General features: G+C 43.7%; 8 non-coding genes across 8 annotated transcripts; all 8 read right to left on the minus strand.

The window, feature by feature from the left end:
* Positions 1-1,065: 1,065 nt before the first annotated feature.
* Positions 1,066-1,256, minus strand: LOC141207438 (U2 spliceosomal RNA). The gene has a single exon (XR_012277775.1). It is a non-coding gene; the product is annotated as a U2 spliceosomal RNA (small nuclear RNA).
* Positions 1,257-2,368: 1,112 nt separating this feature from the next.
* Positions 2,369-2,559, minus strand: LOC141207439 (U2 spliceosomal RNA). The gene has a single exon (XR_012277776.1). It is a non-coding gene; the product is annotated as a U2 spliceosomal RNA (small nuclear RNA).
* Positions 2,560-3,674: 1,115 nt separating this feature from the next.
* On the minus strand, positions 3,675-3,865 carry LOC141207440 (U2 spliceosomal RNA). The gene has a single exon (XR_012277777.1). It is a non-coding gene; the product is annotated as a U2 spliceosomal RNA (small nuclear RNA).
* Positions 3,866-4,980: 1,115 nt separating this feature from the next.
* LOC141207214 (U2 spliceosomal RNA) lies at positions 4,981-5,171 on the minus strand. The gene has a single exon (XR_012277635.1). It is a non-coding gene; the product is annotated as a U2 spliceosomal RNA (small nuclear RNA).
* Positions 5,172-6,286: 1,115 nt separating this feature from the next.
* LOC141207441 (U2 spliceosomal RNA) lies at positions 6,287-6,477 on the minus strand. Its single transcript, XR_012277778.1, has one exon. It is a non-coding gene; the product is annotated as a U2 spliceosomal RNA (small nuclear RNA).
* A 1,115-nt stretch (positions 6,478-7,592) lies between these two features.
* LOC141207314 (U2 spliceosomal RNA) lies at positions 7,593-7,774 on the minus strand. The gene has a single exon (XR_012277714.1). It is a non-coding gene; the product is annotated as a U2 spliceosomal RNA (small nuclear RNA).
* Positions 7,775-13,767: 5,993 nt separating this feature from the next.
* Positions 13,768-13,958, minus strand: LOC141207442 (U2 spliceosomal RNA). The gene has a single exon (XR_012277779.1). It is a non-coding gene; the product is annotated as a U2 spliceosomal RNA (small nuclear RNA).
* Positions 13,959-15,073: 1,115 nt separating this feature from the next.
* LOC141207171 (U2 spliceosomal RNA) lies at positions 15,074-15,264 on the minus strand. The gene has a single exon (XR_012277593.1). It is a non-coding gene; the product is annotated as a U2 spliceosomal RNA (small nuclear RNA).
* Between the last annotated feature and the right edge of the window lie 550 nt (positions 15,265-15,814).

Here is a 15,814-nt window from a genome sequence, read left to right on the forward strand (position 1 = left end):
CATTTGTGGAGATGAGCTCCTGGACTCCCGTTAAGAAGACATGTTGTCAACCTCTAGATCCCTTACATGCCTGCACTTTTCGGCTTGCTGCTGCTGCAATCCACGCGTTTTAGATCTGCATAACTCCACCTCTTTAAACACAGCACCTTCACCCCCTGCTGTTCCCACCCGCCTCAACACCGTTGGAAGGGAGGAGAACCAATTAAGGCGGGGGGTGGGGTGGAACGAGCAGCTGTCTACCCTTAGCAGGAGGGCTCCTGATTACATACCTCTCCTGCTGCTGCTGCTGCTGGCTGTCCAGCAGCAGACTGAAGGTGGCTGCTGCTGTGCACAGGTATATAAAGGCTCAGAGCCTATTATGACACGCGCAGCCAGCGTTCCATTGCCACATTCCATCTACTGCAGGCAGGATACCTGGCTGGCTGAATGTCGCTGAGAAGCTCACAGAGACCGCCATAAGCAACAGTTTAACAGAATGCCACAGACTAATCAACCAAACTTTTTGGGTTGGGTTCTCTTTTATAGTCTGCAGGCATTAAATGAAAGAAGTCAGTGTTCCAGCAGAAGGAGACAACGTTTCAGAAAAGGCATTGTAGCAAACCAAAAAAGAAATTTTAAGCGCAGCAGAGTAACCAGCGCACATACCTGTTAGCTCAGGTGAGTTTAAAAGGCTGCTGTTGATAACAAGGGCATTTGCTAAATAGATGGTGTGTGTGCAACAATATACTGAAAGGTCAATTATATTGTGCAGCTTATCTCACCACCTGTAGTTATTTAGGTGAAAGCTCCAAAATGCTTGCCTAATATGTCTGTTTATCCAAAAGGAAGTAAAAAGGGAGAGCTAGAAAGATAGCATTGCATCACATTACATGGCAATGCAATGCACAGTTGCTGAAGTTGAACCAAAATGAGCTTGTAATCTGGCTTCTGCAACTTTGAACATGAAAAATCCAATGAGGAGAAGAAAAGCAAAGCCAAAGAGTCCATCCCAAAATCCGACAAACAAGCAAAATGAACAAAAAACATTGAATTCAATTCTTTCTGATTTTAGAAACTGCATTAAAGAAGGGGTGCACCGGTCCTGGAGATACTGCAATACCAGGTCAATGCGTGGAGTGGACAGAGCAAGCTCTTTTTCCATCTCCCTGTTCTAAAAATCCATTTAATATATGGTCCCCAGATAGGGGACGTATCAGATATTAAACTGATAAGAACAGATACTACACTTGATCTTAGCCAAAAGGCCGAGAAGCGATAACCAGAATTGGTTTCAAACTACGGAGCCACCCAAGGATCCTGAAAAGTCCATTTGTGGAGATGAGCTCCTGGACTCCCATTAAGAAGACATGTTGTCAACCTCTAGATCCCTTACATGCCTGCACTTTTCGGCTTGCTGCTGCTGCAATCCACGCGTTTTAGATCTGCATAACTCCACCTCTTTAAACACAGCACCTTCACCCCCTGCTGTTCCCACCCGCCTCAACACCGTTGGAAGGGAGGAGAACCAATTAAGGCGGGGGGTGGGGTGGAACGAGCAGCTGTCTACCCTTAGCAGGAGGGCTCCTGATTACATACCTCTCCTGCTGCTGCTGCTGGCTGTCCAGCAGCAGACTGAAGGTGGCTGCTGCTGTGCACAGGTATATAAAGGCTCAGAGCCTATTATGACACGCGCAGCCAGCGTTCCATTGCCACATTCCATCTACTGCAGGCAGGATACCTGGCTGGCTGAATGTCGCTGAGAAGCTCACAGAGACCGCCATAAGCAACAGTTTAACAGAATGCCACAGACTAATCAACCAAACTTTTTGGGTTGGGTTCTCTTTTATAGTCTGCAGGCATTAAATGAAAGAAGTCAGTGTTCCAGAAGAAGGAGACAACGTTTCAGAAAAGGCATTGTAGCAAACCAAAAAAGAAATTTTAAGCGCAGCAGAGTAACCAGCGCACATACCTGTTAGCTCAGGTGAGTTTAAAAGGCTGCTGTTGATAACAAGGGCATTTGCTAAATAGATGGTGTGTGTGCAACAATATACTGAAAGGTCAATTATATTGTGCAGCTTATCTCACCACCTGTAGTTATTTAGGTGAAAGCTCCAAAATGCTTGCCTAATATGTCTGTTTATCCAAAAGGAAGTAAAAAGGGAGAGCTAGAAAGATAGCATTGCATCACATTACATGGCAATGCAATGCACAGTTGCTGAAGTTGAACCAAAATGAGCTTGTAATCTGGCTTCTGCAACTTTGAACATGAAAAATCCAATGAGGAGAAGAAAAGCAAAGCCAAAGAGTCCATCCCAAAATCCGACAAACAAGCAAAATGAACAAAAAACATTGAATTCAATTCTTTCTGATTTTAGAAACTGCATTAAAGAAGGGGTGCACCGGTCCTGGAGATACTGCAATACCAGGTCAATGCGTGGAGTGGACAGAGCAAGCTCTTTTTCCATCTCCCTGTTCTAAAAATCCATTTAATATATGGTCCCCAGATAGGGGACGTATCAGATATTAAACTGATAAGAACAGATACTACACTTGATCTTAGCCAAAAGGCCGAGAAGCGATAACCAGAATTGGTTTCAAACTACGGAGCCACCCAAGGATCCTGAAAAGTCCATTTGTGGAGATGAGCTCCTGGACTCCCGTTAAGAAGACATGTTGTCAACCTCTAGATCCCTTACATGCCTGCACTTTTCGGCTTGCTGCTGCTGCAATCCACGCGTTTTAGATCTGCATAACTCCACCTCTTTAAACACAGCACCTTCACCCCCTGCTGTTCCCACCCGCCTCAACACCGTTGGAAGGGAGGAGAACCAATTAAGGCGGGGGGTGGGGTGGAACGAGCAGCTGTCTACCCTTAGCAGGAGGGCTCCTGATTACATACCTCTCCTGCTGCTGCTGCTGCTGGCTGTCCAGCAGCAGACTGAAGGTGGCTGCTGCTGTGCACAGGTATATAAAGGCTCAGAGCCTATTATGACGCGCGCAGCTAGCGTTCCATTGCCACATTCCATCTACTGCAGGCAGGATACCTGGCTGGCTGAATGTCGCTGAGAAGCTCACAGAGACCGCCATAAGCAACAGTTTAACAGAATGCCACAGACTAATCAACCAAACTTTTTGGGTTGGGTTCTCTTTTATAGTCTGCAGGCATTAAATGAAAGAAGTCAGTGTTCCAGCAGAAGGAGACAACGTTTCAGAAAAGGCATTGTAGCAAACCAAAAAAGAAATTTTAAGCGCAGCAGAGTAACCAGCGCACATACCTGTTAGCTCAGGTGAGTTTAAAAGGCTGCTGTTGATAACAAGGGCATTTGCTAAATAGATGGTGTGTGTGCAACAATATACTGAAAGGTCAATTATATTGTGCAGCTTATCTCACCACCTGTAGTTATTTAGGTGAAAGCTCCAAAATGCTTGCCTAATATGTCTGTTTATCCAAAAGGAAGTAAAAAGGGAGAGCTAGAAAGATAGCATTGCATCACATTACATGGCAATGCAATGCACAGTTGCTGAAGTTGAACCAAAATGAGCTTGTAATCTGGCTTCTGCAACTTTGAACATGAAAAATCCAATGAGGAGAAGAAAAGCAAAGCCAAAGAGTCCATCCCAAAATCCGACAAACAAGCAAAATGAACAAAAAACATTGAATTCAATTCTTTCTGATTTTAGAAACTGCATTAAAGAAGGGGTGCACCGGTCCTGGAGATACTGCAATACCAGGTCAATGCGTGGAGTGGACAGAGCAAGCTCTTTTTCCATCTCCCTGTTCTAAAAATCCATTTAATATATGGTCCCCAGATAGGGGACGTATCAGATATTAAACTGATAAGAACAGATACTACACTTGATCTTAGCCAAAAGGCCGAGAAGCGATAACCAGAATTGGTTTCAAACTACGGAGCCACCCAAGGATCCTGAAAAGTCCATTTGTGGAGATGAGCTCCTGGATTCCCGTTAAGAAGACATGTTGTCAACCTCTAGATCCCTTACATGCCTGCACTTTTCGGCTTGCTGCTGCTGCAATCCACGCGTTTTAGATCTGCATAACTCCACCTCTTTAAACACAGCACCTTCACCCCCTGCTGTTCCCACCCGCCTCAACACCGTTGGAAGGGAGGAGAACCAATTAAGGCGGGGGGTGGGGTGGAACGAGCAGCTGTCTACCCTTAGCAGGAGGGCTCCTGATTACATACCTCTCCTGCTGCTGCTGCTGCTGGCTGTCCAGCAGCAGACTGAAGGTGGCTGCTGCTGTGCACAGGTATATAAAGGCTCAGAGCCTATTATGACACGCGCAGCCAGCGTTCCATTGCCACATTCGATCTACTGCAGGCAGGATACCTGGCTGGCTGAATGTCGCTGAGAAGCTCACAGAGACCGCCATAAGCAACAGTTTAACAGAATGCCACAGACTAATCAACCAAACTTTTTGGGTTGGGTTCTCTTTTATAGTCTGCAGGCATTAAATGAAAGAAGTCAGTGTTCCAGCAGAAGGAGACAACGTTTCAGAAAAGGCATTGTAGCAAACCAAAAAAGAAATTTTAAGCGCAGCAGAGTAACCAGCGCACATACCTGTTAGCTCAGGTGAGTTTAAAAGGCTGCTGTTGATAACAAGGGCATTTGCTAAATAGATGGTGTGTGTGCAACAATATACTGAAAGGTCAATTATATTGTGCAGCTTATCTCACCACCTGTAGTTATTTAGGTGAAAGCTCCAAAATGCTTGCCTAATATGTCTGTTTATCCAAAAGGAAGTAAAAAGGGAGAGCTAGAAAGATAGCATTGCATCACATTACATGGCAATGCAATGCACAGTTGCTGAAGTTGAACCAAAATGAGCTTGTAATCTGGCTTCTGCAACTTTGAACATGAAAAATCCAATGAGGAGAAGAAAAGCAAAGCCAAAGAGTCCATCCCCAAATCCGACAAACAAGCAAAATGAACAAAAAACATTGAATTCAATTCTTTCTGATTTTAGAAACTGCATTAAAGAAGGGGTGCACCAGTCCTGGAGATACTGCAATACCAGGTCAATGCGTGGAGTGGACAGAGCAAGCTCTTTTTCCATCTCCCTGTTCTAAAAATCCATTTAATATATGGTTCCCAGATAGGGGACGTATCAGATATTAAACTGATAAGAACAGATACTACACTTGATCTTAGCCAAAAGGCCGAGAAGCGATAACCAGAATTGGTTTCAAACTACGGAGCCACCCAAGGATCCTGAAAAGTCCATTTGTGGAGATGAGCTCCTGGACTCCCGTTAAGAAGACATGTTGTCAACCTCTAGATCCCTTACATGCCTGCACTTTTCGGCTTGCTGCTGCTGCAATCCACGCGTTTTAGATCTGCATAACTCCACCTCTTTAAACACAGCACCTTCACCCCCTGCTGTTCCCACCCGCCTCAACACCGTTGGAAGGGAGGAGAACCAATTAAGGCGGGGGGTGGGGTGGAACGAGCAGCTGTCTACCCTTAGCAGGAGGGCTCCTGATTACATACCTCTCCTGCTGCTGCTGCTGCTGGCTGTCCAGCAGCAGACTGAAGGTGGCTGCTGCTGTGCACAGGTATATAAAGGCTCAGAGCCTATTATGACACGCGCAGCCAGCGTTCCATTGCCACATTCCATCTACTGCAGGCAGGATACCTGGCTGGCTGAATGTCGCTGAGAAGCTCACAGAGACCGCCATAAGCAACAGTTTAACAGAATGCCACAGACTAATCAACCAAACTTTTTGGGTTGGGTTCTCTTTTATAGTCTGCAGGCATTAAATGAAAGAAGTCAGTGTTCCAGCAGAAGGAGACAACGTTTCAGAAAAGGCATTGTAGCAAACCAAAAAAGAAATTTTAAGCGCAGCAGAGTAACCAGCGCACATACCTGTTAGCTCAGGTGAGTTTAAAAGGCTGCTGTTGATAACAAGGGCATTTGCTAAATAGATGGTGTGTGTGCAACAATATACTGAAAGGTCAATTATATTGTGCAGCTTATCTCACCACCTGTAGTTATTTAGGTGAAAGCTCCAAAATGCTTGCCTAATATGTCTGTTTATCCAAAAGGAAGTAAAAAGGGAGAGCTAGAAAGATAGCATTGCATCACATTACATGGCAATGCAATGCACAGTTGCTGAAGTTGAACCAAAATGAGCTTGTAATCTGGCTTCTGCAACTTTGAACATGAAAAATCCAATGAGGAGAAGAAAAGCAAAGCCAAAGAGTCCATCCCAAAATCCGACAAACAAGCAAAATGAACAAAAAACATTGAATTCAATTCTTTCTGATTTTAGAAACTGCATTAAAGAAGGGGTGCACCGGTCCTGGAGATACTGCAATACCAGGTCAATGCGTGGAGTGGACAGAGCAAGCTCTTTTTCCATCTCCCTGTTCTAAAAATCCATTTAATATATGGTCCCCAGATAGGGGACGTATCAGATATTAAACTGATAAGAACAGATACTACACTTGATCTTAGCCAAAAGGCCGAGAAGCGATAACCAGAATTGGTTTCAAACTATGGAGCCACCCAAGGATCCTGAAAAGTCCATTTGTGGAGATGAGCTCCTGGACTCCCGTTAAGAAGACATGTTGTCAACCTCTAGATCCCTTACATGCCTGCACTTTTCGGCTTGCTGCTGCTGCAATCCACGCGTTTTAGATCTGCATAACTCCACCTCTTTAAACACAGCACCTTCACCCCCTGCTGTTCCCACCCGCCTCAACACCGTTGGAAGGGAGGAGAACCAATTAAGGCGGGGGGTGGGGTGGAACGAGCAGCTGTCTACCCTTAGCAGGAGGGCTCCTGATTACATACCTCTCCTGCTGCTGCTGCTGCTGGCTGTCCAGCAGCAGACTGAAGGTGGCTGCTGCTGTGCACAGGTATATAAAGGCTCAGAGCCTATTATGACACGCGCAGCCAGCGTTCCATTGCCACATTCCATCTACTGCAGGCAGGATACCTGGCTGGCTGAATGTCGCTGAGAAGCTCACAGAGACCGCCATAAGCAACAGTTTAACAGAATGCCACAGACTAATCAACCAAACTTTTTGGGTTGGGTTCTCTTTTATAGTCTGCAGGCATTAAATGAAAGAAGTCAGTGTTCCAGCAGAAGGAGACAACGTTTCAGAAAAGGCATTGTAGCAAACCAAAAAAGAAATTTTAAGCGCAGCAGAGTAACCAGCGCACATACCTGTTAGCTCAGGTGAGTTTAAAAGGCTGCTGTTGATAACAAGGGCATTTGCTAAATAGATGGTGTGTGTGCAACAATATACTGAAAGGTCAATTATATTGTGCAGCTTATCTCACCACCTGTAGTTATTTAGGTGAAAGCTCCAAAATGCTTGCCTAATATGTCTGTTTATCCAAAAGGAAGTAAAAAGGGAGAGCTAGAAAGATAGCATTGCATCACATTACATGGCAATGCAATGCACAGTTGCTGAAGTTGAACCAAAATGAGCTTGTAATCTGGCTTCTGCAACTTTGAACATGAAAAATCCAATGAGGAGAAGAAAAGCAAAGCCAAAGAGTCCATCCCCAAATCCGACAAACAAGCAAAATGAACAAAAAACATTGAATTCAATTCTTTCTGATTTTAGAAACTGCATTAAAGAAGGGGTGCACCGGTCCTGGAGATACTGCAATACCAGGTCAATGCGTGGAGTGGACAGAGCAAGCTCTTTTTCCATCTCCCTGTTCTAAAAATCCATTTAATATATGGTCCCCAGATAGGGGACGTATCAGATATTAAACTGATAAGAACAGATTTTTTTCTTTTTCATTTTGTTCTTATATTTCAGTTGTTATTTCTCTTCTAATATTTCTCTTGCCTTATAATCTGTTCATGCTACAAGGTTCCACAGATGAAAGTTCCATAGACTCTTGGCTCTTTTTTTCCCAATTCTCTTCAGATCTAACAGGTAATAAATATATATTTCACTTAGTGCTAATTTTATGCATTCACTTTCACTTATAAAATCTCTTTTAAAAAGCAATATGTTTCGGACTTTCCATAGCGCATTCTTTATTCCATTTATCATTATCCAAATGACTCTTTCTTTTTCTTTTGATTGACATGTAAAATTTCCATATAAAACTACTTCGTGATTTAAAAACTTAAGACCAGTAACAAACTTTAAGAGACTTCCAACTTCTTTCCAGACATTTTGGGCATAAAAACAGTTCCAAAAGGTGTGTAAAACTGTTTCCTCTCTAACACAGCCTGTTCTAGGGCATCTTGCAGTATTGCACAATCCTCTTCTGTGTTGAAAAAATCTAACAGGAACACATTCTTGCACTATTGCCCATGCCAAGTCTTTATATTCATTTGTTAGATAAGGTGCATAAGTCATTCTCCAAATTCTTCCACTTTTAGTGTAAGTAAAGTTTGCCACTGCTGTCATCGTTTCTTTTCTCTTTGTCTCTAGAGCCAGTCTTCTTGAATTTGACAGCATCTCCACATCTACTTCAGGTAAGTTATAAAGTCTAATTGTTTTTTCTAGTAAGACATATTGTTTTGGCGGTGTAATTAGGACAGGAGAATTTTGGGGCAATGTTATCCACTTTCTTTTCCTAAAGATATCTCCAGCTGCATATCTTAAGTAGAAAGACCAATGAGTTCTTAGATTGGTCATTTTGAAGCAAAAACTAAAGAACTTTAGGTACAAAAATTTTTTGATATTTGGGATATTCTTTCCACCATATTTATGCTGCTTGTACATTGTCTCTCTTCGAACCTTCTCCATTTTTGATCCCCACAGAAAAAGAAAAATTTGTCTCTGGAGAAACTTTACTGTGTTCTCATTCGGGGGGTACACCATACTTAAAAACAACATTATCGGCAACAACAAAGACTTAATGATCAAGTTTTTACCTTCCATTGATAATTTTCTGAGTTTCCATAAACTTATCTTCTTTTGCATTTTCTCCTTCACCAACTGCCAACTTTCTTCTCCATCATTCTTTTTTGTAAACACAACACCTAAAATTTTGATCTTATCACTTCTTATTTTAAGTTGAGGAATCTGCGCATCTGACCAATCACCGAATCCAAGACATTCGCTCTTCTCCAAGTTCAGTTTGAAGGCAGATGCTAAACAGAAAAAATCAGTAGTTCTTACTGCTCTTCTCAGCGATTGTTCTGAGTCGCACAGGATCGTGATGTCATCCATGTACCCCAGTGACTTAGTACTTAGTCCATTTCCACCTGGTATGGGTACACCTTTCACCATCTTATCTTTCCTCAACATTGCCAGTAGAGGCTCGATTGCGCAGATAAAGAGCTGAGGCGAAAGTGGGCATCCTTGTTTGACGCCCGACTTTAGAAAAACTTCTGAAGATAAAAAACCATTAATTAAAATCCTGCTAAAACTTCCATCATATAAAAGTGCAATGTGCTTAATAAAAACATCCGGGAATTTCATTTTCTTTAACACAGAATACAGGTACTTATGAGAGACTCTGTCGTACGCTTTCTGGAAATCAAGGGACAGAAGAGCTAGCTTTTGCTTCCTCTCTTGCTGATACCAAATTGCGTCCCGTATAATATTCAAGTTTTCTGCAATTGTACGACCAGGCACACCACATACCTGATCAGGATGCACGACCTTCTCTATCACCTTCTTCATTCTGTTCACCATGATTTTTGCCATAATTTTATAATCTACGTTGAGTAACGTGATTGGTCTCCAGTTCTCTAGATTAGTCTTATCTCCTTTTTTAAAAAGCAGGGTGACCACACCACTTCTCCAAGATTCAGGCAATTTGTCACATAAAAAGACAGCTTTAAAAATCTCAAACAGGTCGTCTTTTAAAATCTCCCAAAAAGTAAGATAAAATTCAATTTGTAGTCCGTCAGTACCCGGTGTTTTTCCTCTAGAAAAGCTTTTGATTGCACTTAGCAGTTCTTCTTCACAGATATCTTCAATCAACAACTCTTGATCTTGCTTTTCAAGGTGATTCTGCAATGAATTAAGAGCATCAGGTAAAAAATCAGCATCAATTTTCTTTTCGCTAAAAAGATTTTGATAAAAAGTTTGCGCTTTGTCCAACAGTCCATCTTTAGTTGTTTCACCATCAAGTTCTTTAATTAATTCTTTGCGTTCTAAAGATTTTTTGAAAAAGAACCTGGAACATGTTTCATTTTTTTCCATATGTTCTACCTTGGCGTTGAAAATTATTTCTTTGCCTTTCTGTTCAATTGCTTTTTTAATGTCTTCTTTGACTTGTAAAATAACATCCTCCATATCTATCCCTGCATTTCTGAGTTTGTAACCTGTTTGCAGTTTTGTATTCAGGTCTTTAAACCATTTCTGATTCTGTCTGGCCTTCCTTTTGCCAGCTAAGAGAAAAAAATGTCTAATTTGAGACTTCACATACTCCCACCATTCTAGAATTCTTTTGTAATAATGTTTTTTCCCCTGTAGTTTTTTATAAAATTTCAAAAATTCCTCTTTTATACTTTCATCTTCCAGCAGCAGAGTGTTCAACTTCCAGACACCTCGCCCTTTCTCTAGACTGGGCAATTCCAAGTGAGTAATTAACGTTTTGTGGTCAGAAAAGATGTTACCTGTTAGATCCACTTTATTCACTTTAAAACTCTGTGATGTCAGAACAAAGTCAATTCTTGATTTTAGAAGATTGTTCTCCCAAGTGTATCCTGGTTCAGAGGTATTCTTTACTCTCCAGACATCATTCAGGCAAGTATCGTCGATTAGATTTTTTAACTGCATCTCAGTTTTGTCTTTCCTTCTAGTACCTGATGTCCTATTTTCATCAGACCGGATACAATTGAAGTCACCGCCAACCACAGTTGGTGTAGGACCAGGTATAAAGAGTTTGATGATATCTAATAAACTGGATCTTTCCTCTTTAATCGGAGATGCATAAACATTAATCAGCTTGAACTCGGATCCACAGTAACTCACATTAACAACTAGTGCACGTCCAGGTTCAACTTCAGTGAACGAGGTAACCTTAAAGTCTTTGTTTTTAAACAGGACGCCAACACCAGTAGCACGCGATCCATTTTCACCGGACCAGATGGAAGGTCCGTTCGCCCAATCTTCCCTTAGTTTGTTATAGTTAGGGTCATGGTCAATGCCGCATTCTTGAAGTAAAAAAATATCAGCATCTAAAGTCATCAGGTAAGAAAATAAAGCAGCTCTCTTGACAGAGCCCTTTAAACTCCTCACATTTAGTGAGGCAATTTTGAGTGTAGCCATAAATCATTTAAACAGAGCTTGAGTCCGTATCTGACATGAATCCGACCGGGGTAGAGGGACCCGCAGAAACGTCCGTGTCTGAGAATTCCTCGATGTTCACCGGATCAGATGGGTTTACAGGTTTAGGAACTGAGATGATCGGTTTAGGTGAGTAATTAGGGAGGACTATTTTCAAACGCCCAGCAGGTCTTTTGCTGGCGCTCTCTCCCTTAAACAAACTCGACTTCTCCTTTTTCCTTTTCCTCAAAACCTCCACGTCAATGTTAATCTCCTCCTCCTCCTCCTCACCACCAGCCTCCTTAGAAGACTCCTCTCCCATCTCCACTTCAGACTCAGCTGGATTCTCCTCCACCACATGACCATCTGGACTCTCCGACCAATCCTTGAGAACAATGCTATCCCCAGGCGGGTCCCCAGCAGTGTCCTTGGGCGGATCCCCAGAAGGGTTCCCGGGAGGGTCCTTGGATTTGTCTGTTTGTTCTTCAGGACTGGACCGCTTCGGAGGGGCTCCCCCCCGAGCTGCATCTGCATAGCTGAAGGTCTTTTTTCTCAACGGACAATCCCGAAAAGAGTGCCCAGGGATACGGCAGATATTACAGATCATCTGATTTGGGCAGTTCAGAGTGACATGTCCTTTTTGATAGCACTTCTTGCAAAGAGCGTTCTCCTCCTTGCAGCTCTCAAAGGAATGCCCAAAGTCCATACATTTTCTGCAGAAGATAGGCATCCCTGGATAGAAGAGTCTTCCTCTCTCTCTGCCAATCAGGAAGCTCTGAGGCGGATGAATGAGTCCACCAATTCCCAAACCTTCTCTCAGCTTCACGATGAACTTGTATTTTCCGGTCCACAACCTCTCAGAGTTCATGATTTTGTGAGAAAAGTGGACCTCAGAGCAATAGTTATGCAGAAACGCAGCCACATCCTTTTCAGAGACATGCGGATTGCTCATATGAACCACCACAGACTTCTCTTCTGCCAGGCAGAGGGTCACAAAACACAGTCCTTTAAGATCTTCCTCCTGAAGTCTCAGCTTGATCTGATGGTAAAAATTCTGAGATGCCACTTCAGAGGTCAGGGTAAGCACAAAGCGTCCAGGAGCATCTTGAAGTGCCAGAATGTTCTCCCTTTTCACCTGCAGGATCTCAAGCAGGACCTTCCTCACGAAGAAAGACAGGGAGAACTTGTCACGGGCTCGCTCTTCAACTTCAATCTTGAAAGAGTTCTTGATCTTCAAGTCGCCAGCTCCAGCAGAACGGAGAGTAGCCGATGTCGCCATCGCCATATTCAGATAAGTCGATCGCCTTCTTGGTTCTCTTCAGCACGCACACCCCCTATAGCAGCAGGAGGCTTAAGACAGTAGAACTGCCGATGCCTCAAGGCCGAGGATGCGATAGGCTTTGGAGTCTTCCAGCAACAACACTTGGTCGTAGCCAAAAGGCCGAGAAGCGATAACCAGAATTGGTTTCAAACTACGGAGCCACCCAAGGATCCTGAAAAGTCCATTTGTGGAGATGAGCTCCTGGACTCCCGTTAAGAAGACATGTTGTCAACCTCTAGATCCCTTACATGCCTGCACTTTTCGGCTTGCTGCTGCTGCAATCCACGCGTTTTAGATCTGCATAACTCCACCTCTTTAAACACAGCACCTTCACCCCCTGCTGTTCCCACCCGCCTCAACACCGTTGGAAGGGAGGAGAACCAATTAAGGCGGGGGGTGGGGTGGAACGAGCAGCTGTCTACCCTTAGCAGGAGGGCTCCTGATTACATACCTCTCCTGCTGCTGCTGCTGCTGGCTGTCCAGCAGCAGACTGAAGGTGGCTGCTGCTGTGCACAGGTATATAAAGGCTCAGAGCCTATTATGACACGCGCAGCCAGCGTTCCATTGCCACATTCCATCTACTGCAGGCAGGATACCTGGCTGGCTGAATGTCGCTGAGAAGCTCACAGAGACCGCCATAAGCAACAGTTTAACAGAATGCCACAGACTAATCAACCAAACTTTTTGGGTTGGGTTCTCTTTTATAGTCTGCAGGCATTAAATGAAAGAAGTCAGTGTTCCAGCAGAAGGAGACAACGTTTCAGAAAAGGCATTGTAGCAAACCAAAAAAGAAATTTTAAGCGCAGCAGAGTAACCAGCGCACATACCTGTTAGCTCAGGTGAGTTTAAAAGGCTGCTGTTGATAACAAGGGCATTTGCTAAATAGATGGTGTGTGTGCAACAATATACTGAAAGGTCAATTATATTGTGCAGCTTATCTCACCACCTGTAGTTATTTAGGTGAAAGCTCCAAAATGCTTGCCTAATATGTCTGTTTATCCAAAAGGAAGTAAAAAGGGAGAGCTAGAAAGATAGCATTGCATCACATTACATGGCAATGCAATGCACAGTTGCTGAAGTTGAACCAAAATGAGCTTGTAATCTGGCTTCTGCAACTTTGAACATGAAAAATCCAATGAGGAGAAGAAAAGCAAAGCCAAAGAGTCCATCCCAAAATCCGACAAACAAGCAAAATGAACAAAAAACATTGAATTCAATTCTTTCTGATTTTAGAAACTGCATTAAAGAAGGGGTGCACCGGTCCTGGAGATACTGCAATACCAGGTCAATGCGTGGAGTGGACAGAGCAAGCTCTTTTTCCATCTCCCTGTTCTAAAAATCCATTTAATATATGGTCCCCAGATAGGGGACGTATCAGATATTAAACTGATAAGAACAGATACTACACTTGATCTTAGCCAAAAGGCCGAGAAGCGATAACCAGAATTGGTTTCAAACTACGGAGCCACCCAAGGATCCTGAAAAGTCCATTTGTGGAGATGAGCTCCTGGACTCCCGTTAAGAAGACATGTTGTCAACCTCTAGATCCCTTACATGCCTGCACTTTTCGGCTTGCTGCTGCTGCAATCCACGCGTTTTAGATCTGCATAACTCCACCTCTTTAAACACAGCACCTTCACCCCCTGCTGTTCCCACCCGCCTCAACACCGTTGGAAGGGAGGAGAACCAATTAAGGCGGGGGGTGGGGTGGAACGAGCAGCTGTCTACCCTTAGCAGGAGGGCTCCTGATTACATACCTCTCCTGCTGCTGCTGCTGCTGGCTGTCCAGCAGCAGACTGAAGGTGGCTGCTGCTGTGCACAGGTATATAAAGGCTCAGAGCCTATTATGACACGCGCAGCCAGCGTTCCATTGCCACATTCCATCTACTGCAGGCAGGATACCTGGCTGGCTGAATGTCGCTGAGAAGCTCACAGAGACCGCCATAAGCAACAGTTTAACAGAATGCCACAGACTAATCAACCAAACTTTTTGGGTTGGGTTCTCTTTTATAGTCTGCAGGCATTAAATGAAAGAAGTCAGTGTTCCAGCAGAAGGAGACAACGTTTCAGAAAAGGCATTGTAGCAAACCAAAAAAGAAATTTTAAGCGCAGCAGAGTAACCAGCGCACATACCTGTTAGCTCAGGTGAGTTTAAAAGGCTGCTGTTGATAACAAGGGCATTTGCTAAATAGATGGTGTGTGTGCAACAATATACTGAAAGGTCAATTATATTGTGCAGCTTATCTCACCACCTGTAGTTATTTAGGTGAAAGCTCCAAAATGCTTGCCTAATATGTCTGTTTATCCAAAAGGAAGTAAAAAGGGAGAGCTAGAAAGATAGCATTGCATCACATTACATGGCAATGCAATGCACAGTTGCTGAAGTTGAACCAAAATGAGCTTGTAATCTGGCTTCTGCAACTTTGAACATGAAAAATCCAATGAGGAGAAGAAAAGCAAAGCCAAAGAGTCCATCCCCAAATCCGACAAACAAGCAAAATGAACAAAAAACATTGAATTCAATTCTTTCTGATTTTAGAAACTGCATTAAAGAAGGGGTGCACCGGTCCTGGAGATACTGCAATACCAGGTCAATGCGTGGAGTGGACAGAGCAAGCTATTTTTCCATCTCCCTGTTCTAAAAATCCATTTAATATATGGTCCCCAGATAGGGGACGTATCAGATATTAAACTGATAAGAACAGATACTACACTTGATCTTAGCCAAAAGGCCGAGAAGCGATAACCAGAATTGGTTTCAAACTACGGAGCCACCCAAGGATCCTGAAAAGTCCATTTGTGGAGATGAGCTCCTGGACTCCCGTTAAGAAGACATGTTGTCAACCTCTAGATCCCTTACATGCCTGCACTTTTCGGCTTGCTGCTGCTGCAATCCACGCGTTTTAGATCTGCATAACTCCACCTCTTTAAACACAGCACCTTCACCCCCTGCTGTTCCCACCCGCCTCAACACCGTTGGAAGGGAGGAGAACCAATTAAGGCGGGGGGTGGGGTGGAACGAGCAGCTGTCTACCCTTAGCAGGAGGGCTCCTGATTACATACCTCTCCTGCTGCTGCTGCTGCTGGCTGTCCAGCAGCAGACTGAAGGTGGCTGCTGCTGTGCACAGGTATATAAAGGCTCAGAGCCTATTATGACACGCGCAGCCAGCGTTCCATTGCCACATTCCATCTACTGCAGGCAGGATACCTGGCTGGCTGAATGTCGCTGAGAAGCTCACAGAGACCGCCATAAGCAACAGTTTAACAGAATGCCACAGACTAATCAACCAAACT

The sequence above is a fragment of the Phyllobates terribilis genome, unplaced genomic scaffold (assembly GCF_046119375.1).
Source record: "Phyllobates terribilis strain yellow unplaced genomic scaffold, ASM4611937v1 Scaffold_160__1_contigs__length_4322635, whole genome shotgun sequence".
Classification (NCBI taxonomy): Eukaryota; Metazoa; Chordata; class Amphibia; order Anura; family Dendrobatidae; genus Phyllobates; species Phyllobates terribilis.